This window comes from Vicugna pacos, chromosome 6, assembly GCF_048564905.1.
Source record: "Vicugna pacos chromosome 6, VicPac4, whole genome shotgun sequence".
Classification (NCBI taxonomy): Eukaryota; Metazoa; Chordata; class Mammalia; order Artiodactyla; family Camelidae; genus Vicugna; species Vicugna pacos.
In genome coordinates this window covers 69513139-69536110 of record NC_132992.1, presented here as the reverse complement: position 1 = coordinate 69536110, position 22972 = coordinate 69513139, and the positions used below count along the sequence as shown (strand labels likewise).

Genomic DNA, 22972 nt, shown 5'->3' with positions numbered 1-22972 from the left:
GCTTCAGTCATACATATACATACATGTATTCCTTTTCGTATTCTTTTTCATTACAGGCTACTACAAGATATTGAGTATAGTTCCCTGTGCTGTACTGGATACAATTGTTGTTTATCTATTTTATATATAGTAGTTAGTATCTATGGTATATTTATACAATGGATCACTACTCAGCCATAAAAAAGCGAAATAATGCCATTTGCAGCAACATGGATGGACATGGAGGTTCTCATTCTAAATGAAGAAAGGCAGAAAGAGAAAGAAAAATACCGTATTATATCATTTACATGTGGAATCTAAGAAAAAAAAAAGACACAGAAGCCCGAGCTCTTAACCACACCCTCTAGCTGTCTGGCGTGTTCAGAGAGGTTCCTGTTTCTTCCTGAACCTGGGTCTGGGGACCAGCGCCCCGTCGCAGGGAGCTGCTGCTGACTTGGGTTGTGTTAGCACCAGAGCCTGACGCCAGGGTCTGCTGCTGCTTCCTTATAGCCTCCTGGAGCTCCCCCCAAGGGCTTGAGATTCTAAACAGAACGACTTAAGTTTAACTTTTTCTGGGGGGGGGTTCCCTTTGTACTTCGGGATTAACTTTATAAACTGAAAACACTTTGAGGAATTAAAACGGAGAGAATCGAATTCACTCACAAAGCTGATGCTTGATGAGTTTTAGGGTCCGTCCGCAGTGCTGGCATATTTGCAAAACGCCCATTTGGAGCTGAGAACAGGTGACAAGAAGAAGAGGACGGAAGCCTTAATGCCTGTTGCCAGGGCTTGGGGTCCGTGAGGGATTAATATATTCAGGTCAATGTTTCGCAAAACTGAGTCGTGCGTACAGAACTCTCCCAGCGCTCCAGCCCTGGTTTAAATGATTTTTATTTTAATGTTGCAAGCACTGAACTAAGATTAAACTTCTGCTTTCAGAAATAAATGAATACACAACTAAATAGAGACACAGTTGGGTGAAATTCAAATTAAGAAGAATTTGTTCCTGTGACGGATGCTGCTTTGCTGACACTAAATTGCCACCGTTGTGCTTCTGAGGTCAAACTACACACAACTGCCTTTTTGGTAGGTCATGAATAGCAAAAAGATGGATTTATGCATCTCATTTTTGTTGTCTTCCATCCTTGGACTCTGAACAAGATGGACCCCCTCACTGGACTCTATATGATTATTCTTGTTATTATTTTAAAAATAATATGCTAGTTTTTACAATCAATTCAAGTGTACCCTGAAATACATGTTGAAAAACTTTGTTTCATCAAAATAAGAGTCGTTATGTATTTGCTGCTGAGATGGTACGTGCCCCGATGGAACCCAGAAAAGATACCTGCTAGCAAGGTAAATCAGAGACCATGCCACGGGGCAGGGAATTGATGACTCAATTCCCCCATCATTTTTGTCCTTCCAAATGACCGTGAAACTTCTGTTTGTTCAGCCTGCCGTGACTTCATCTGGCAGAAATGTACCAATCACTTAATACGCCCTTTCCTGTCCTTTAACATTAGACTGAGACACTTCAAGTTGTATGTGACTCTGATGTGCTATGTCTTTTCCTTGATGCCAAATCGATCTATTAACTGTTCTGAGAAACTAAACTTCCAGTCTATAAAAATGTCATTCAACTGTACCCATCACGGCAAAAGAGAAGTTTCACTCCTGCACCTGGTGATAGATTCCAACACGGTACAAAACGGCGCAAGACAGATGCTGTCAACCGAGTGACAGCCAGATACGCCTTTGCAAATATTTAAAGTTAAATGACATCATTTAGATGATGTCTAGGTTACTTGCAGGGCTGAGAACACAGGCACTGAACTCTCTCGTAGGTTGTATTAGGTCATATACATATATATATATATATACATATATATATATATATGTTATGGTAGGTTAGGTAATCATTAAGGTCATGTATATATATGATAAATATTAAAAAGATCATCAGAAAAATTGAAAACAACTATCATAAAAAATAAAACCACAAAGTTAAACATTAGTAGAACTTGCAAATCCTCAGTTCACCTGAGAACCACCAGGGGGGTCTGTAGAGCTTAGTATAAGTAGCCCCGATTTAATCTAAAACTGCTCAGTGCAAGTCTGTCTTCGTGATGGAATGACAAAAACAGACTCTCAACATTTCCTTTAAAGAGTAAGTGTCATTAGTGGATTACCCAGCATGAGTTGGTTTATTAAAACTGGCTTTAAATACAAAATTTTTGATGGCTTATCTTTTGCACAAAGCTAGAGCCAGTTCCTCTACGCTGCAGGGGTGTAGAGGGCAAGCCTGCTGGGATCAGTCAGCAAAGCAACCCTGTGGTGTAAACCAGTTGACTGTACTGTTTCAAGCCGAGCGCCCCCCGTTCCTACACTGGGCACCTCCAAGTCAACACAGACTGTGACACATGTCAGGTAAGAGCAGGACGTAAGCTGCGAAAAGAGCGATGGTGATGATGCTCTTGGGCTCTTGAGAGTCTGTGAGTGGCTCCTTTGTCCTGAGCCTCCACTGCTCGGGGAATTTTAATGTCATTGCATCGGAAAGGTCAGAGCACAAGGTCTGCTTCTAAAAGGAAGTAATGTGTCTTGACACAGGAGGCTTTAAAAGGAGGCTATTCCAGGTCACTGCCTGGGATGACACTGACTGTGCGGGGGTGAAAGCGGCAGGTGAGGAACACAGCGCTCAGTGGAGTGACAGGGAGCAGCGGTACCAGATGTCCCGGAGGAAGGCAAAGCTTTCCATAGACATCAGCCAGTGCAGACTCACCACTGCAAGGTCGTTCCCTGCGCAAGTGACAAGCAAAGACTAAGAGGGCCACACACACACACACGCACACGCACACACACGTAGGCACCCCAGCACAGGTGGCACGGGGGGGGGGCAAACCTGCACAGGACATATAGGAGAGAGCCCACATCATCTCAGAACTATCAATGCTCTGCCACGAGGGTTAAAGGTGGTCACCGGCCTTCAGGAGAGGAAGACCTTGGGCCTCATATTAGAACCTACAGTACAGTAGGACATGACACAGTGCAAATCAGTATAATTAATCATGAACAGTATATAACTTTGTCAGGGTAACAAAAGAAAATTGTATACAGTTTTTATTACTCAGTGAGATTTCAGTCATTCTCAGGAGTTCTCAGGAGTTACTTTCATAACGTCTGTGTTAACGTTAAGTGTGGACATCTGGACAGCATGGACCCAGCTGACTATGAAATCGAGACTGGACGCCCTCGGTGAACAAAACCCAAGTGGGGTTGCTGCCCGCCTGCTGCCCTCCTTCCCGAACACAGCATTAAGGAGGCCGACGTCCCTGAGTTTGTGACCTGTAACCGACAGCCACCTTCATGGACGGTTAGTCTGTGAGTCTTGGCCCTGAAAGACTCAGGTGGAGACTCCTGTTATAGCTGCACCTCAGCTACAAGGAGAAAGCCGGCATGTCAAACACAAAAAAGCCCCAGATTGGAACCTGCCACTGTAGGGGGGGCTGTTTCCATCTTTGGGATAAATCTATAGCTGGTGAGAGAAAACAGTCCCAGCCTGTGCTCGGTTCACAAACGATCACCTGCCTCTGCTCTGCTCCAGCCCCCGGTCACCTGCACCCACCCGCCTCCTCCACTGTCTCAGTTTCCACAGCAAGAAACACTCAGATGGGCCCTGTGAAGTGCTCAGCCGACGTTCTGCCAAGCTGCATTTTCTTTTGCAGTCCAGAGTCTTTTCCCCGGGCCTTTGGATCCATTTCGACGCCCCATTCACTCCCCCTCCCGTTTACTGGCTACAGTAACATGGGGATCTGGACTCACACGTCTGCAGTGGCCCGAGGACCCTGGAGACAGAAAGGGCCACACTGCCTGAAGGAGACAGCAGCCCCGAGGACCTGAGGTGACAGTCTGATTTTAGAAGGAAGGTAGGGACCACAGTCGGAGGTGAAAGCCAGTTACGTTGCAGGAAGTAGAAAATGAAACCCCGTCCCCAGAGGACGGCCCTGGCAGTGACTCCCTCAGCTGAGGGGGGCAGGCAAGGAGACCCAGTGCCAGAGGGAGGCCGTGCTTTCCCAGACTCCAGTCACCGGGAGCTTCGGAGCGCTTACGCATGGTGACGTGAGGCTGCGTGGGCTAGAGGTGGCCACTGTTTCCACGTGGTCACACCTGTGTGCGTACTCGTGCACATACTGCCTGCCACCGGGTCTGAGCTCTCAGCAGCCAGTCGCGGTGGAAGGCATCGCCTTACCGAGAGGGAGCTTAAGGCTTAGGTGATTGTCCAAGGTCATTGGTGGAGCCAGACCCTGAACCCAGTTCTGAAAGCCAGTTCTTTTGTCTGTGCTAATGTCCTTTCAGAAGTTTAAACAGCTGGACAAATGTAAGGGATTATTATTATTATTATTTAGTAGGCATTTTGGGTCAGTTTGCTATCCTTCTAAGAGTAGACCGACTAGTCATTTTTTCAGGGAAAAGGAAGGATGAAAATCACGTGAGAAGTTCCTCCTCTCCCTCTTTTCCACCCCCACTTCCACCACCCCACACGGTTTGGAGGCTCATGTACGGTAGATGGGGAAGGCAGCCAAGACCTTGAGGGGAGAAACTCCAGCCTCTCTGACGGGGGTCATCCATCCCTCTCCTCATATTCCTACTATCGTGACACCCTCCCCTCGACCAGCCAAAAGCTGCTGACCCTGTTTTGAAACATCTCTGACTGTCAAGGATTTGTCTCTCTTACACTGATCTGAAAGTCAGTTTCCCGGCCACCTCGTCTCACTGAGCTCAGCCCTCTTCCACTTCCTGTGACTCCCTCTCAGCTTTTCTCTTCCCTGGGGTCCCCAGTTCCTTTCACTGGTCTTTACGTTGGTAGATTTTCTAGCTACATTGCTCTGCTGGTCGCCGTCTCAGGGAGACACTGAGATTTGTCCTTCTTCTCTTAAAGTGGGTGCCTCCCCGTATCGACAGCGCTTCCGATGCACTCTTGCTAAGTCGGAACACCCGGGGACTGTCACTTCGCTTAATTTAGACACTGTATTTCCACCTGTGGAAGCGATAGCGGGGTCAGCCCTGTCACTCTTCTTGGCCTTCATTCTGACTCATATGATAGACAAACTAGCTCTATAAACCACAAAATTCCATTACATAACATTTCATTTAATTTGATCCACAGCTGAGAGCTTTTAAAATTCTGTCATTTCGCCTATTTGTCATGCTTGCCCTTTGGGACCACAGACAGAGAGAGTCCTGCGGCATGCGGGGCTGCAAGCAGCATCTCTGCGTTTGTGGGGACAGCTCACAGGGCACCCTGGTTGGCAGCAGAGGGACTGGCAGCTGGGGTTCCCCTTACGGGTAAAGGGTCAATCTCAGGAGCCAGAATCTGGAGCTCAGTGCTGGTCCAAGAGAGAAGGAACACTCTGGTCACTGGTCCATCCAGAGCATATCAGACAGACATCAAACACCTTCCTTCAAGCTTCAGGCAGTATTTTTCCATCCTTCCAGAACTTCCACCCCTCCCTCGACATCATACCCCGAGGCATCTTGAGGGAATTGCTCAGAATTGCTTTTAGTTTCTAGCTTTGAATCAGTCATAACTTTGATATGAATATTCTTCCTGTCTTCATTAAGTTCTTTACAAAGACTTGAACAAGTGTGGGTCAGAGAGAGGATCCTGTGCTCTCTCTCCTCTGTGCCATGTGTATGTCACTACGAATTAACATTCACTGTGTTATTACTCTTCACCCAGGGGTAAGTCCAACTTTTCTATAAACCACCATTTCTCCAGCAATATTCCCAACCAAACTGTGAGAGAGGCCATCAAATATCTTCCTGAATCTGACATACCTGAGATCTTTAACATGCCTTTTAATTTCAGCAATTTCAGTATAGATTCAATGATACACTATTTTGGGGGGAAGGAAAAATTAGGAGTTGGGGATTAACGTATACACACTGCTATATGTAAAACAGATAAAAAACAAGGACCTACTTGGAACTATATTCCATATCTTGTAATAACCTATAATGGAAAAGAATCTGAAAATATATACATATATATCTGAATCACTTTGCTGTACACCTGAAGCTAATACAACATTGTAAATCAACTATACTTCAGTTTAAAAAAAGAAAAAAAAGAAATGCAAAAAATACACTCTTTTGAGCTTCTCTGGAAATTAAACATAATCTTTTTCAGCACTCCTTGATAAAAATTCATGCAGGCCCACAGACTGACCTGGTTTAAAGTCGTTAAGTGTTGGTTTACTGTCTTGATCATTTTGGCTTCGTTTTGCCTTCAATTTTGTTCTTTTTTTTTCCAGTTAGATCATTGTCTTGGATAGGAAAGATAAACATGAAGTAGACACTAAATTCATCTACTGTCTTGTCAAGGACTGTAAAAACTCAAACTCTTTAAGTAGTAAGTAATTCTGCCCCCTCTTTGTCCTTTTTGCTGGATATCTTCAATTTGTCTTTCCAGAATCACCACCTTTCTCCACCCTGCTCTGAGCCTGGAGAGGTTACCCTGATCAATGGGTCTCCTTGCCCTCTGGTTTCTGGTTGGATTTAGTGCATGGGAGGTAGCACCAGAGGGAGGTGGGAGAACAGAAAGACAGTGAGGTCAGCTCACTCCCTGCCTGATCCCATGGGTTGGCTGGGGTCCACCACTGAGAGCCCCTGCTTCTGTCCTGAGTCCCTTCCCAAATCATTACCCTCATCAGGTTCCAACTTGCTCCATCTCTTGTCACTTTCTCTGTACTCTTCCCAGACCTTTTTAAAGTCTTTTTATTAAAATATCCTAGAATAGCATCAGTGAGCCATCAGCTTCCTCTGAGACCCTCATTCATCGCTCTTATCACTCCAAATATCTCTTTTTGTTGTGGTTTTTGACCTCAGGATAGCTCACAAGACCCCAGCCTTTCTCAGCACTAGCCTATCTGAATACTATTCTTTCAGCTTTGGATACTCTATGATTATTTCTCCTTACCTTCCTTGCTCTGTTGCCTGTATCCTTCTAATATTTGCAATGTTCAGAAGGTTTCCTATGAAGCTTTCTGATTTATTTAGATACTCTCCCTTTTCTTTCACATTAGAATCACTTGGAAATCCCAGGCTGCCACAGAATCTTCGAGTTGGAAGGGACCTGGGAAGTCACCTGGTCAACCTCTTCTCATTCTCCATCCTCTCGTGTGGTCCCATCTCACATATCTAAAATCGTTTGTGAATTTTGCTCTTTATTTCTAGGAAAAACAGTTGTGATACCCTCACAAATGATGGAGTGGGTTGCAGTAATATGTCTTGTGAACCTTGCCAATTATCAAAGATTCTCCCATCTGCTATGAAGCTCTTCAGGAGAACAAGCCAGAGCTGGGAAAGCTTACAAGAGACAGAGTAGAAATTATTCTTTAGGAGTTGATCCAACATGAAGCTGACAAGAAAAATTTAGTTAACATGTCTCTCTACCCCTACTCCAGGAAACACATTATGGTTTGATTTTATAACAGGTGTTTGTGTTCATAATGGTATTTTAAAGTAAAGAGTTAGACTTTGGGGAGAGATAAGATAGCAAAGACTGATCATAACATTTCCCTAATTTAAGGATACTTAATCAAATGAACAATGACAACATCAAAATGGTGAAAACCAATCAAGCAGCAACCAAAACGGGAAAGGGACATAGAGTAATGTCGCATGCTACCAAAGTGGCCAAATCCTGCAGAGAAGCAATGGAGAAAGCCTCAGCCTACAATTGCCACCCCAGGCTAAAAAAAACAAAACAAAACAAAACAAAAAAAAACCCTGGGAATTAGCATGATGTGGAAACTTTCCCCAGGAATCTGGAAAGGGGATAACTTGTCCTTCTTCTAGAGAGGCAGAAGTGGAGAGGCACGTGGGAAGAAACGAAGGTAAGAAGGTAAGTAAAGGATGGGGCTGATTTTCCACGATGGAAGTGAATTTATAGTATCATCCCATATTCACACTTGTTTTTGGCTCTCTGGTCTGCCAAACTTCTACATATCTACACACATCAAAAGAACTTGAACATAGAAACAATACTGAGCAATTATGAGATTTATGGCTAGTGAAGAGACTCTGCACCATATCAAAATTGTAATTTATTTTTTTCTCTCTATTAAAATGCAAGGGCCATGATGGGCGAGGAGTTTGTCTGTTCTGTCTACAGTTTGTAGTTATAGGCCCAGTACCTTGAAAGTGCCTTGTACAAAGTAGACCCTCAGTGAACACGTGCTGAAGGGAAAAAATGAGAATAAACTGCAAAATTTGGGAGGAGGGGGGCTAGAGAAATGGGGGGCAGTTATCCTTCTTTCATAGCAGGGAGTCAAGTGATACTATAGAAAGCTGAACCATGTAGTTAATAAAAATTTTACCACTACAATTTCTTTTATAATAGTTTTTGTTGAGCACCTTTAGGGAAATAATATGTTGGGTAGTAAAGAAACACTTATATGAGGCTCAGAATTCTTCCAGTGTTACTTCAGTTTCCTTTGCTTCTATACGTAAGTAAAATTGGAGATATATATATAAATTTTAAAAAGGGCTAAGAGTGTAATCCCAGTTTTACAGTTTGCTTACCTAGCCAGCCAACCTCTCCTTTCCTCTCTCTCTCGTGTATATGTATGTGTACATATTTATACACATTGATTGAACTTGAACATGGAAATGATACTGAGCAATTATGAGACTGATGGCTAGCGAACAGAATCAGCTCCATATCAAAATTGTAATTTATTACACATACACACATTGTTCGACAGAGTCTAAATTGATGTCTACCTGATGCTCAATATTGCTATTTTTGGATGGTGAGACTTGGAAGATTACTTTCTTCTTTTGTACTTTTTCTGTAACTGTTGAATCCTTTACAATGAGGCATGCATGGCTTTTATAGATACAATACTTTAATTTTTCTTCAAATTAAAAAAAATAAAGTAAGGAGATCATAAAAATAGATACTGGCATATTGTGTGACTGCCACAGATTGAAAATGTCCAATAATCTGATTTTATTTCTTTTAAAAGAAATAATGAATGATAATTATGAGGACAGAGTGTAGGCTGAATGTTGCTTTGCTAATTTACAAACGTTTTCTTAATCTGATTCACCATTTCTACTGTCCTTCTTTTTGAATTGGACTGTCACAGAGGCTCCTGGATCTAATTTAGCCTGAGCACGTGGCCGTAAGCTAGTCAAGATGGCTCCGTTTTGAGGAGACCTGATTGTTGGCTATTAAGGCTTTCCTGTAATTTACAGAGTCATTGCAGAATGCATTCCACTGAACAATGTATTGCTAGACTTGTCTGTTTTCTTTTCTCTTTCTCACGCAATGGGCCAGGTAAACTAACGTCCGAGTCTGCCAGGAAATGTTAAGACCACAGGTCACATGTGTTTGTCTCTGTGCTTTAGGAGTTTAAATGAATGACTGAGCGCCAGTCTCATCGCCTGTCTTTATCAATAACCTACATCTTCAAAACCATCACATTCTTAGGTCACAGTAGAGAACACAGTTTTAATTTATGTTTCTTGTTATTTTTGACAGGGGATGTGGAAGGATATCCAGTGAAAAGTGATGAGTTTTGGGGTTAGGAGACTTGGGTTCTATTCCTTGTAGACCTGCTGGCCAACAGGCCTAACTTCTCTACCACTCAGCTTCGTTATCCAGAAACTAGACTGGATCCCTGGTCCTCAACACTGGCTGCACGTTAGAATCACCTGGGGAGATTTACCAACCAGTGATGCCTTGCCTGCACTCACCGCAGGCTCTGGGGAGCTTGGACATTGGAAAGGCTGTAAAGCTATACAGGTGATTCTAAAATACAGTCAGAGTTAAAGACCACTGGGCTCCTTGATCGCCCCAAATACCTGTCTTACATCACAGACTCCCCTGCCGCCGGCTCCATCCTGGTTCCCCATCACTCCGAGAAAAGAGGTGGCCACACAGGTTACATCCTCTCGTGGTGTGTGGCTGGATGATCCTCAGGCAGGAGAAGGTACAAAAACACCCTGTCTATCTGAGCAGACAAACCAAAGATGAAATGACATCAGACTCAGTTCCACAGACACGTCATGGGGGGTTTGGTATTGTCTTCAGACGCCGCCCACTGTTTATTTGATTCGCCATTAAGAGAGTCTCTTTTCCCTCCACTTGCTCTATGATGGTGGATGTTTGCCAAATGGACTAACAGTGTTGTTAGCTGCTGCTTCCCAGTTTCTGCTTGTTGGCAGCTCACCTGGGAACTCCAAATTTCCCCCATACGGTGGGCATGCAGAGTAGAGAGTCTCCGTCCCGTGAAAGTGCACACTTGACCGAGGAGACTAGGGCAGGAGCTGCCAGAGGGGAATGTGGAAGGCTTTGCACACACTCCACACTGCAGCCCGGCTGTCTGGGTAGCTCCGTAAAGCCTTGTCATCTTGGCGAGGCTGACCCACCTTCCCCAGGCTCCCTTTCCCCCCATGTTTGCAGTTAGGTGGGGCCCCAGGGGTCATTCCTGAGTGGGATGGAGAGCAGAAGTGAAGCAGCGGCCTCTCTAACTCACACACGCGGTCCCTTATCTGTGGGCTTACCTTGTTGGGAGCGGGCAGCCGCCAGGCCTGACACTGCTCCGCCTTCCCTGGGTCTCCCTCTGCTCCTGACCCCTGGGCCACTGTGTGTTTATCTCTGTGATGACCAGAGCATCATCCAGCAGGGCAGCTGTATCATCAAGGGAGTCAGTAGAACTGACGCAGGGTTCGGTCAGTCTTACGGGTTCCCGTGTGTGCACGCGGGTCCTGGCTAGTCCTCCCTATCCCTGATTTACACACCTCTGCCCATGCTCACTGCCTGTCCTGTGGACTCCAAGCTCCATCAGACACCAGACACGAAGGCAACAGCCTTACAGAGATTGCCTAACTAGCAGCCACAATGGCATAACATGAAATCCCTGTAACCAACACACACATATTCATATGTATACTTAGAATGATACCCAGACACATACGATGCTACAGCCCAGTGGTTCTGCTTCTCTGACTGGTCCCTGAGTGATCTTCTGAAAATTCCTATCCTATCACGTCATCCCTGCTTAAAACCTCCAGTGGTTTCCCACTGCTCTCAAGACCAAAGTCCCCATCCGCCCCTCCACCTCCCACCAGACCATACTCCTCTATCTTCTTCTGCTCCCACCACTGTGATCATCTTTTAGTCCCATGTACTGCTGTGCCCTCACCCATGACAGGCATTTTACACATGCTGTCCCCTCTGCCTGGCTGTCTCTTTCTAGCCATCATGACCTGGCCAACACCAACTTATCGTTCATATCTCAGCTAGAACATCAGCCTAGTGAAATTCTCCCGTGCTGATCTCTCATCTTACGGTGTCCCTCTCCTCCGAGCATCACCACATGCATGAGCGTTCCCTTGTTTGTAGGGTTTTCAGTCAAACGTTCCCTCCCTTGGATCCTAAGCTCCGACAGGGCAACTTGGGCTATTTGGCTTTCCAAGGTGCGTTCCTCACACCTAGTACCTTGTTTGGCATGCAATTGAACTTTTCTTCTCAGCACTAGAAATATCAGTGGAATAAATGAATAAATAAAAGATGCTTGACAGATGAAGAAGATGGTGGAAGAGCCACAGGTGACAACTGAGGGACAAGGTGTAAAGTCGAGACTTGAGGCCCTTTCAGGGTTAGCGATTTTGGGGAAGCCAGTCCTGACGGCACACGGCGAGGGGCTGTGTTTTTCCCCAATGAGAGAGAAGGAATTATTAACCCATGTAAGATGGATGCTTGTTGTGAACTAGACAGTTTTCCCTTTTCCGTGGCCAATTTTTGCTGATGATTTTTCAAAGTCATGACAGCTGATACCCTTAACTAGTGAAGCAATCACAGTACAGAGTTGAACTTTTTTTTTCTTAAAGAAGTCTCAATTTCTTTAAAGTAAAAGTAGAATTTGGAAATGAAATGTATCATTCCCTTCAGAATAAATTAGTGAGCGTCTGTGGGAGAAAAAAAAAACAATGAACATATTCATGAATTATGGTTAAGTGTTCACCTTTCTTTCCAACGGCAATTTAAATAAGAAAAGCTTTCTGCCCTGATTTCAGCTGATTTAACCTTGTCCTTGCATCTGCCAAGGCATGTCTGAATTTCACAGTTTCTGCTTCCAACCAGGACAGCACCCTTCTAAACTCCGGACACACCTCTGGTGCATGAAGTCTGGTTGGAAGTTTCCAGAAGATCAGTGCTTATCTGTGGCCCCAAAAGGAAGTAGCCAGCAATCTGCGAGGGTCAGTTCTACACCTCAGCCCTGATTTCAGTCCTTGATTCCACCACTAACTAACTAGTCACGAAGACTTGGAGAGTTAGCCAACTTCTGAGTCTCCATTTCTTTGCCTGTAAAATGAGCCAGTTGGATCAGAGGATCACAAAGGCCCTTTAAACTCTGGTATATTATGATTCTAGGTTTACCCTTCCTGGCGGCTATCATGGTAAGTGGCTTTTATGAGACAAATACAATGACTTTTGGGAAGACTGGGGTAATAGCTAAATTTATTAAATTAGTACTTCTCTCTACCTTTCCCATGACAATGGGACTTATAATTAAAGCTTTTCATAACTGCCCCAATGTTCTCTTTCTTCTCCCCATTAAACCTTTTCATTGTGTCCATACTTGGGGCTTTCCCGGGCACTGCTATAGCTGACGTGAAAGGCTTCACTTTCCACTAAGAACCATGGCTCTTTAAAATCTTCTGTTTCATTTTGCAATAGATGCTTGACATTCATCTATTTTGAGGACCCATATATTAAAAAAAAACTTCTTGCAGTTTTCCTGCACTTTGCTGTTCCTACCATCTGTTGTTGAGTCTTTAACCATACAAGTGTGTTTATTCAGCGTGTGCTCTCCTTGGACCCACACTTTAAATTCTAGTTTGACTTTTGTTGTTAATTGGAGGATGTACAATTGAAACTCAGAAGAATTTATGAAAATGAATTCAACAGATTCATTTAATTAATGTGACTGCAAGATTTTTACTCACATAGGACCGGCTTCAACTTCATTAGTTTACACAGAGCATTCAAACTTGAACATAAGCTGTCCAAACTGTTTTGTCATGAGATTTATCTCCCCTGAGTCTCAAAAAACAGTTTGTATGTAAACGACTGAAAAAACAAACTAACCAGCCATAATTAGTGGTGGATATTGGGACGCAAGCAGTTATACCACTGAGGAGGTTACAGATGAATGAGAATTAGTTTCCAAATATTTCCTGGACCTTGCGTCAGGCTCTGAGGATGTGCTGATGGGGTATGGCTGATACAGTCCCGCTCTCAGGTGTTGGAAGGACTTTTATAAAGTCTCCTGGAGTTGTCTGGGAATATTTATGTACATGAATTCAAGTGATTTTCCTCCACCACGCTTCCCTCGCCCAGCACGTGTCCTGCGCTTTGCCCCAGGGAGCAGCCAGAAAGTCTCACTTGTTGCCTCAGGAAGGAGTGACTCGGCAGAACCAGCAGACCAAGAGTCCCAGCTCCCAGTCTGAGTCTCAACAGCCCAGTCGCTCTCTGAGGGCCTCCCAGGTGAAGCAGTCCACGTGCAGGCTGGGGGCAAAGGAGAGAAGGGAAGGAAGCGGGGGCGGGGGCTGGGTCTCCCGAGGGGCTGGGGTGCCAGCCGCACAGGTGATACAACAAAGATTTGGGCATCTGGGACGTAAATAATTTGCATCCCCTCCACCTCCCAAGGGAAATACAGAGAGTCTGTAAGGCCCCACACGTATCTGCACCCCAGCCCCACAGTCTGTATTCCCAGCATGGTGTAGGAGCAGAAATAATGTGTCCAGCAGATGGGACCGAGACTCCCAGTAGAATTTTCACTGCTAACAGAGGTAAATCCAGGATTTTACAGGCTTCCAAATAATGGACCAACGAAGCACATGGAATAACAAGAACAATACTACTGCTGGTACTAATAACAGGAAACATTTCACAGAATGTAGCTCTTACTCCAGGGCAGGCACTGTTTTAAATATTTTAACATACTAACTCATTTAATCCTCCCCACAATCCTATGAAGTAGGTACTTTTATTATAAATAGCTCTAATTTATAAATGAGAAACGGAGACACAGAGAGGTTAAGTAAAGTGGCCAGGGCACATAGCCAGTAAGAAGTAGAGTTGAGATTCAAATCCAGGGAGAATGGCTCCAGAGTCAAAATTAAAGAGGCCTTAGAGTTGGGACAAAGAGGATGCAGCAGTGACACGTGTGGCCTGGAGGACAGGTAGGAAGGAGGCTATGTAAGGGATGCGGTCCTGCAGAAATGACCATACACTCCCATCAAGGTCTGGAAGAACTGCCCACCTTCCCTGCCGGAGACTGCCCCCTACCCCTTACCCCACAAACTTAGATGCAACTCTGAGAAAAGGAGTCTCAGGCAGAAATAAAGTTCAGTTACAGAAGAATAAAGTGAAAATTCTTGCACAGCTGTGTGTAAGGACTACATGAGTTGTGACATCAATGTGCAGGATAACAGATACTGTTTACAAGTTATAAATCACAGAGACCGATAAGGAGCACAGTCTACTGATCGCATCAGCATTTGGGTCTACAGATCATCGCTGCTTTGTTTGAAAAACATATATATGTATGTTTCTCCCACATATATTCTGTAACTTTTAAATACAAGTTCCTGGTAAAAGAAATTCAAATATCACCAAGGTGAGTAAAACAGTACATAAAAGACCGCAGACATCATTCCCCACCTATTGTGGGCTGCACTGTGTCCTCTTCCTGCCACATTCATATGTGGAAGTCCTACCCCCAGGACCGCAGAATGTGACTGTATTTGGAGGCAGGATCTTTAAAAAGGTAACTAAGTTAAAGTGAGGTGTTAGGGCCGGTTGTGATCCAATATGCCTGGTGTCCCATATGAAGAGATTTCGACACAGACACACACAGAAGGAGACAATGTGAGGACACAGGAAGAAGACGACCATCCACAGGACAAAGACAGAGGCCTCCTCAGCTCGATCATCCAGCCTTCAGAACTGTGAGAAAATAGCTTTCTGTTGGTGAAGCCCCCAGAGTGTGGTACTTGGCTATGGCAGCCCGAGCAAACTAGGACCCCATCTCTAACTGCTCTGCAGGTTGCCATGGACCAGTCTTCATTCTTCATTCCCACCTTTGGGGGAAAGAGGGTAGAAAGAGATGTGGTGTATATATATATATATATTTCTATTTAAAGATTATTAAAAATTTAATAAAATTTTTATGCATTATGCATTATGCATAAAAATTACATACATAATGGTATTGGAAATTCACTATTTTTAAGTGTACAGTGTGATAAATGTTGGTAACTGTAGACAACTGTATAATCACCATCACAATCAAGATAAAACAGTTCTCAAAACTTAAAAAGTTCCCTGGTGTCCTTTCATAGTGGACTCTCTTCCTGACCCCACCCTCAGCTCCAGGCAACCTTTGATCTGCTTTCTGTCATGATCATTTTGCCTTTTTCAGAATTTCAGATAAATGGTTTGCTGTATCTTTGAGATTATTCTTAAGTAAAAAGGCAACACCACACTTCCTTTAAATGATTCAATTATATTTTCTATTTGTAGGGAGGTAAATATAAAATGTGAAATAGGATGGTGTGGTGAAGAAAGCGCAGGCTATGGATCCCACAGACCTGTGCTGGAATCCCGGGGCTGCCCTCGTGTCCTGCTGGGCACAGACCCCTCGTCTGTAAGATGCTGCTGCCACCACCTCCCTGGGGGAGGATTGGGAGCTAATTTTCCTTCTTCCTGAAATGTATTTTGTAGAAATTCCTTTGATAAATTTATGTTAATGATACATTCCTTGTATTTTTATACAATAATTTTGCTCTTATTAAAAGATAGTTTCATTATATGTAGAACTTTAAGTGATTGTTATTTTCTGTAAACAGTTGGCAGATTTTCTTCCATTGCTCTGTAGCTTCCATTTTTACATATAAAAGGTCACCTGCCAGTTTTATTATTATTATTTTTTGATAAGCAATCTGTCTTTTCTCTCTAGCTGCTTTGAAGATTTTCTTTTTGTGTTTCTCCAATTTAATGTCAGTGTAGCTAGATAAAGATTTGTTTTCATTTATCCTGCTTGGAATGTGTTTGACTTTTGGAATCTGAGGACTAGAGTTTTTAATCAACTCTGGAAAATTCTCAACTATTATATCTTTAAATCAAGAAGGAAGTGAAGAGAAAATGGGGATGACTTTCCCTTCCCATTTTTCTATTATTATTATTTCTTTCTCAAAATTTGATTAGGTGTTAGAATTTCTCACTTTTGCCCACAACCTTTCTTTCATATTACTATTTTTGCCTTTCCATACTACATTCTGTGAACTTTAATCTGCTCCATCTTCTAGTTTATTATTTCTCTAGCTAAGTCAAAACTGCTGTTGAACATTTCTATTAAGTTTCTAATTTCAGTTATTATATTTTTCATTTCAGGAATGTTTGTGTGGCTCCTTATCAAAGCTTAGAGTCCTTTTTGAGAGTACCTAGTGCTTATACCTTTAAGATACCCTGTCACTCCCAATACCCTCTCACTTCTTTAAAAATATTAGGTAAAATATATGAAATTGCAGATATTGTCCAATTTTCACTTGCAAGAATGACAGTTTCATATGCTCTGACCTAACAATTAGTCTACATCTGCATATGGTAATTCTATCAGCTGCGGTCTTTACTGGCTGGAGTCTTGCATTTGTGCTTTCTGCTGACTTTCACTCATGCTGGTTTGTGTTCCTACATTCCTAGGGACTTTATTTTTTTCTGGGAATTTTCGAGGTCCGTATGTAAAGTGTGTTCCTCCAGAGAGAGGAGATGTGTTTACTTATGCCAGGTACCTGGGGCAGTACTGAAATGGAGAAATGTTGCTATTATTATTATTTTTATTAATTTGTTGTTGTTGTTGGCTTTTTTGGGCCACATGGAGTTTGGTGAGACACACCAGCAAGAGGAGATTTAGGATTTGGAATTAGGAATTATCTAGTGAGATAATTTTTCTCCCTTCTCTCACTCGAGTGATAAGCAAAGCTAACATGATTATTCCTATATTCTCCTTTCAGAGGCTCTTTACCCCAGCTCACCCAATAATGGCACTGCCCCCCAGCAGTCTCTGAAGTGACTGTCTCCCTACTCAGTTTTGTTTCTTGACACCCACATGCATAGGCTCTTAAAATCCAGACTCTGGACTACCTAGACTTGACAGACGTCCTCTGAGAAAACGCTAATCCAATGCTAGTTGACTCTTCTGGATTCTCACTTTCCAGCTTATGGTCCCTAAAGGTTGCCCTTGCTTTCTTATCAGTTCGGTGTTCTGTACCAAAGGGTGTTCTTCTGCCGTCTAGTTGACTGTGTGACCAGAAATAGAAGTCCCTGATTTTTTTTTTTGTCACTAAGTATCATATCCAGTTGATTAAATAACCTGAACTCGATGAAGTACAAACATGAAGTATTTTTACTTTCCCCTCATCACTGCCCTCAAACATGAAAAGTCAAATCTCCTTTGCCCTGGTTTAATGACATCTTTGGTAGACCCTTTAAGCTTTCTGGTTACTTGCAATGAGTTCCATTTAAGATTTAAATCCCAATTTAGCTCTTATTGTTCACATACAACCACAGACTCAAAGAGATACCTGCCAAGCTTCCCATGAATTTTCCCACATTTTTCTTCAGAAGCAAGAAAGAGCACTGGGTTCAAGAGCTCGGTAAGAGTGTAGTTAGGGCGATGAGCCCTTGTGCCCCTTCCTGTGGCACCCCTAGTCATCACCAGTGATTTTCTTGGCGCCCTCCTCATTTGGTTTAGAGGGAGGAAATACTTGGATTTGGGAAGTGCAGTTTAGAAAACCCACAGCAGTGACTCTGAAGAGTGCCCTTTTGGACTCGCCAACCCACTCTCCACCCTAGTAGTGTGCTTATGAATATATATATGGATAAAGGTGGGAGTGTTTCAGACAACAATGATAGTCCACAAGTGTTAGCTACGATGAGTTCAACAAATATTGCTGTCATCATTAATTCTCAGGAAAATTATATGCTAGGGGCACATTCTCTGAAGAATATATAGGGTGGAACTCTGTAGACGATCCTGAGCCAATGATATGGTTCTTGGACCCAGAAAATGATGTCTTAGAACCCAAAACTAGGTTAAGTGTTGCAATCCAAGTTTAATATAAAAATTACTTCAAATTTCCTCTGGCTGCAACTGAGGGTAAAAATAGACTTTATTGGTGTAGAGCATGCCTTATTAATATCAATATGTTTAAGGAAAAAAAAAAGCCTTCATGGATGATACAATAGCAACTTCTAAATCAGGCTTAAACATTTTTAATATATAATAGATGCCACAATTATGTTAACATGCCAGTAAAAATGTTTTGTGTTTCCATAAATTAAAGCTTTATCTGGTACCCTTGTCCTCAGGAGAACAGAATGACAAAGTCAATCGCACAAGGAGCTAATCTGAAAGTGAATGGTCTACATGTTTACAACCTTTGCACAAACTTCCCACCAGCAGTAAGATTTAGCTAGAGTCTTTCTACCAGCAACACTTCGGCCGTCCAGCCAGGTGTGTGCGTAGATACACACATATAACTAAAGAGTATAGAATTAGGTGCTACAAAGTTGATCCACTGAAATCAATAGCCATCATTGCTGACCAACCACCCCTTATTACAGGCACGGTGCCTGTAATCGTTTCTGATTCTTTCTTTTAAAAACACTCAGTGACCCTGGGTCAGTTACAATAACTTTGGACTTCATTCTCTTCTTAAATTTTATCTCACTCTGAAACAGACTTTTTCATAGAAGTGTTTAAGAAGACATTGTGTGGCGCATTTTCATTTCTAATAAATGAGCTGTCTTTTCCTTTTTCATCCCACTTACCATTTCTTCTCAAAAGGGGAAAAAAATCAAACGGAAAAATGTGAAAAAGATGAATTAATGTGACATTTAGAGTAAGATTTTAATGGCACAAAGGCCAAGAATATCAGAGCTATGCCTTTCGTTTTCACAGTTACAACCTGACAGGATTTTAAGACGTTGCTGAAGTGAACTTCACCAGAAGAAAGTGAAAATGCATACATTTATGGAAAAGGTGTTATAGCAGAGTTTTATTTGTTAAGGCAAACACAGCATAGTCAATATTTAATTAAGCATTGTTTTTTCAAAGCTGGCCCCTCTGATACAATACAACCAGTATTGGCGGTACTAGACGTATTTTTGGAAATCCCCTTGGAAATAAGTTTATGAACCAGTTTCTAAGGACAACAAGAAAACCAGCTTCATTCATTCAGTTATACCAAATTCAAACCAATATTGGCAATTTGCACTGGTTAATTGGCCTTGTCCAGACCTTATTCACCAAACTGATTGCAAATTACTTTTTAATAAAAAGAGCAAAAGAAAACTATTTTTTAAAATCATGAAATATCATGAACGGTACATAATATATACCATTCAAATTCTTTAAAGAAAACATCCATGTTACCATAGCAGAGGTTAAAGAAACTTTGCCAGCACCCCAGTGTTATCCTCCACTTCTGACATATATTGTCCCCATCACAATACCCGCCCCTTAGGTAAACAGTAGTCACTGCCGTCCCTTTCCTGCCACTTTTATCAACTGCTATATACTCCTCATTGCTATCAATCCATTGGTTGTTTTTTGAACGTTATATAAATGGAATCATACAGTATACATCCTTCTGCATCTGCCTTCTTTTGCTTAATGTCTTGTTTTTTTTATGATGTACAATTGATTTATAATCTTGTGTCAGTTTCAGGTGTATAGCAAAGTGACTAAGTTATACATATATTCTATATATAATATAGAACTTATATATAAACTTATTCTTTTTCAGGTTCTTTTCCATTATAGGTTATTATTACAAGATATTGAATATAGTCCCCCATGCTATACAGTACACCCTTGCTGGTTATCTGTTTTATATACAGTACTGTGTATATGTTAATCCCAAATTCCTAATTTATCCCTCCTCCTCTTTCCCTCTTCTGTCTGTATCCTATCTTTCTCTGACTCTCTTTTATAAGGACACATGTGACTGCATTTAGGGCCCACCTGCATAATCCAGGGTAATCTCCCCCTCTCAAGATCCTTAACTTAATCGCACTTGAAAAGACCCTTTATTGGTAAGGAATGTTTATCGGTTTTTGAGAATGGGGGCCTGATATCTTTGGGGCCACTATTCAGTCTCCTACAGGTATCCAACAAATTATATTTACTTTGAGTCTTTTTCTTTTAGTTCCATTTCCTTTCAATGACACTGAAGGAGAATGAGAATCACAAAGGACAAGTATGTTGACCAATTTTGGGTTTCCTCAGCCAGTCCTCTTGTTTTATGATCTGAGAGAATCACAATTTAAGAGAAAACTGATGGCCTGGATTAACCTGGGGATAGATTCAATTAGAGCATCTGGAGGACTGAGTGGAAAGGACCAACTTCAGACAGCCTTTCATACACATCCTCTGATGAATCACAGAAGGTCAGAGCCAGATGAACCACAGATATTGCTTAATCTAAACATATTCGTTAACAGATAAGGAAACTGAGGCCGCAAGAGACTGGTGACAAAATCAGTGGTCGCACAAGCAGTTTATAGCCCTAGACCCTTTCAGCCAAACTGTACTGCCAAGAAGCCATAAGGAAAATACCTTTTAAATTTTTATGTTAACATAAAGCCATTAAGAAGAAATTTGTGGACTATGAAGAGATAGAAGTATACACATGAAAAACTGTGTTGTGATGAACAGACTGAAAATGCATGTATATACTTAGCATTATGATCTGAAAATTATTTGTATCATAAAAATTCATACGGAGAGTTCTATGGGTATGCTTTTAATTGAATTCTTTCCTCTGTTCCTTGATTGTGAGAGAGGCAGAATTGGGACTAATGGGTTGAAGCGGTGGGTAAGTTTCAAGTCACTATAAGGAAGACGTTTCTAAAGGTCAAAGTTGTCCAAAGCTGGAATGAGAGATGATGACATTCATCACTGGAGGTTATGAAAGCTGAGGCTGGAGACCGCTTGGCAGGAATGTGGCAGCTGTACTGATTTCCAGATTCAAACAGGCTGTATTCTGTCATCGGGGCAGATGCTGAAAGTAGAGGTTCCTGAGCCCAGGCACATAGGGATGTCCTGGGATCTGTATTCTTAATAAGCTACCCCAGTGATTCTTGTGTTCGGGGAGGGGGTGGGGTGGGAATGCATCAGACACCTGTAAGTAGCTGTTCTAATTCAGGAGTCTGTAATTTTCTTCATGAGATAATGGAAAGAGCACTGTAATGGGGGCAAGGAATTCAGATTCTGTCTTGGTTTTGTTCCTAACAAGCTGTGTGATTTTTGAGCACATGACATCAATTTTCCTGTCTGCAAAAATAAGTGGGACTAGGTGTATCTTATGGTTCTTATATGGTAGGAATTTGTGTTTCTAAGGGTGGCCTGGAAGAAACGGATCTTCCAAGTCCCTGGAAAATTCCCCATGACATTCAGATGCTGGAGAATTATCCTGGAATGACTGTCTAAGACAGCTGGGCAAGGCCGTGCAAACTGGCTGGTTTCCTGGAGTTGGTAGGCACTTGGCCCAGGATACGTCTATCACATTCAGGGCAGGTGGGGAGTGGAGAGGGTTGGCAGGCTGGAAGTTGGGAACTCAGAAACTTCCCCATCTTGGCTCCAACCAAGAGCCATCTTTGTTACCTATTTACAGTTCAAAAAGGAAGGCCCAAGGAGGCTGATCTGCTGTCCTGAAAAAGCAGTGGTAATTGCCCTTTCTAGGGCATCTTGCCAAGAAATATCAAGCTTCTGGAAGGTGAGCTGGGTTGGCAATTTCATTTCTTATGAATGAGCCTCCCCTCCCAAAAGCCAATGATACTTAGCTTTTGATCTAATGTTGAGTTCTCCTTTCCTCCCTACTTCTTTCTTCTCTCTCCATTTCTCCATCTGTGTTTGGAAACAATTCTCCATGGATCTGTCACATAGCTATATGTCTTGAGAGTGAGGCATTGGTTGCCTTTCGACTATCTTTTCAAGGATATTTAATCCAAGGGTGATGTTTTCTGTCCATGTTAGATCATTCTGATAATGGCCTTCAACTTTAGGATTACATCCTTTTAAAAAATCCTTTATTATGATTTTTGTGGCATTTCAGAAGAGAAGGGACAAGTGTATTCAATCCATCAAGTTAACCTGGATCCATATTTGAATGAGTTACCTTATGACCCACATCTAGTCACCAAGTCCTATCAATCCTATATTCTACCTTTTCCTTAGGTGTCTGGAATCTTACTGTTCTTTCACAGTGGGTCCTGGAGGCAGAGGTCCTGCCATTGACTAGCCTTCTGACCTTGGAAAATTAACATCCACTCTTGAATTTGCAGTTTCCTCAATTGTGAAGTGAAGATAGTATCAGTTCCTATCTTACGGGATTTCTGTGAAGATTAAATTAGGTATAGCTCTAAAGCCATGGTTTCAGCTGATGCTAAGGTGGTTGTTAACATGGTCTTCGTTATTTTCTACTTAGCATCCCTCATCTAGAGATCCCCTAAGTGGTCTCCTAGTCCCCAACCCTTCCTGCTCCATATTTCATCCACTTCTAACACACAGATGTGATTTACTCTCCTAGGTGGTGCCCATCCCACCCCACCCTACGACTTAAACACCTCTCGGTAGGACAGCAGGTAAGTGACTTCTTTGTTTCTCATGGCTTTTTTCAGACCATCCTCAGTCCCTCCCTCTTCCCTAAAGAACACTCAGCTTTGACTCCCATAACATCAGATTAAACCACCTGTACCCTTTGCTATGAAAGTCACATACTGATCCCTGAGTCCCTTCCTCCCATTCCATAAAGATCCACAACGACCCTCTCTAACGTGCTCCCAGTGGTGATTTCAACATCCAGAGAGCTCAGTCTTTCAAAATCATGACCTATCAATTCCTTGATC

General features: G+C 42.6%; 1 protein-coding gene across 9 annotated transcripts in view; it reads right to left on the bottom strand.

The window, feature by feature from the left end:
* The window catches only part of RGS6 (regulator of G protein signaling 6), a 498121-nt gene that overhangs the window by 125373 nt on the left and 349776 nt on the right, over positions 1–22972 (bottom strand). Inside the window, exon 2 of one of the 9 annotated variants that reach the window (XM_072963361.1) lies at positions 22291–22459. The exons of the other annotated variants lie outside the window; for them this stretch is intronic. The gene's annotated coding sequence lies outside the window, so the exon portion shown is untranslated. The remainder of the gene's footprint in view (positions 1–22290; positions 22460–22972) is intronic. 9 annotated transcript variants of the gene reach the window in all.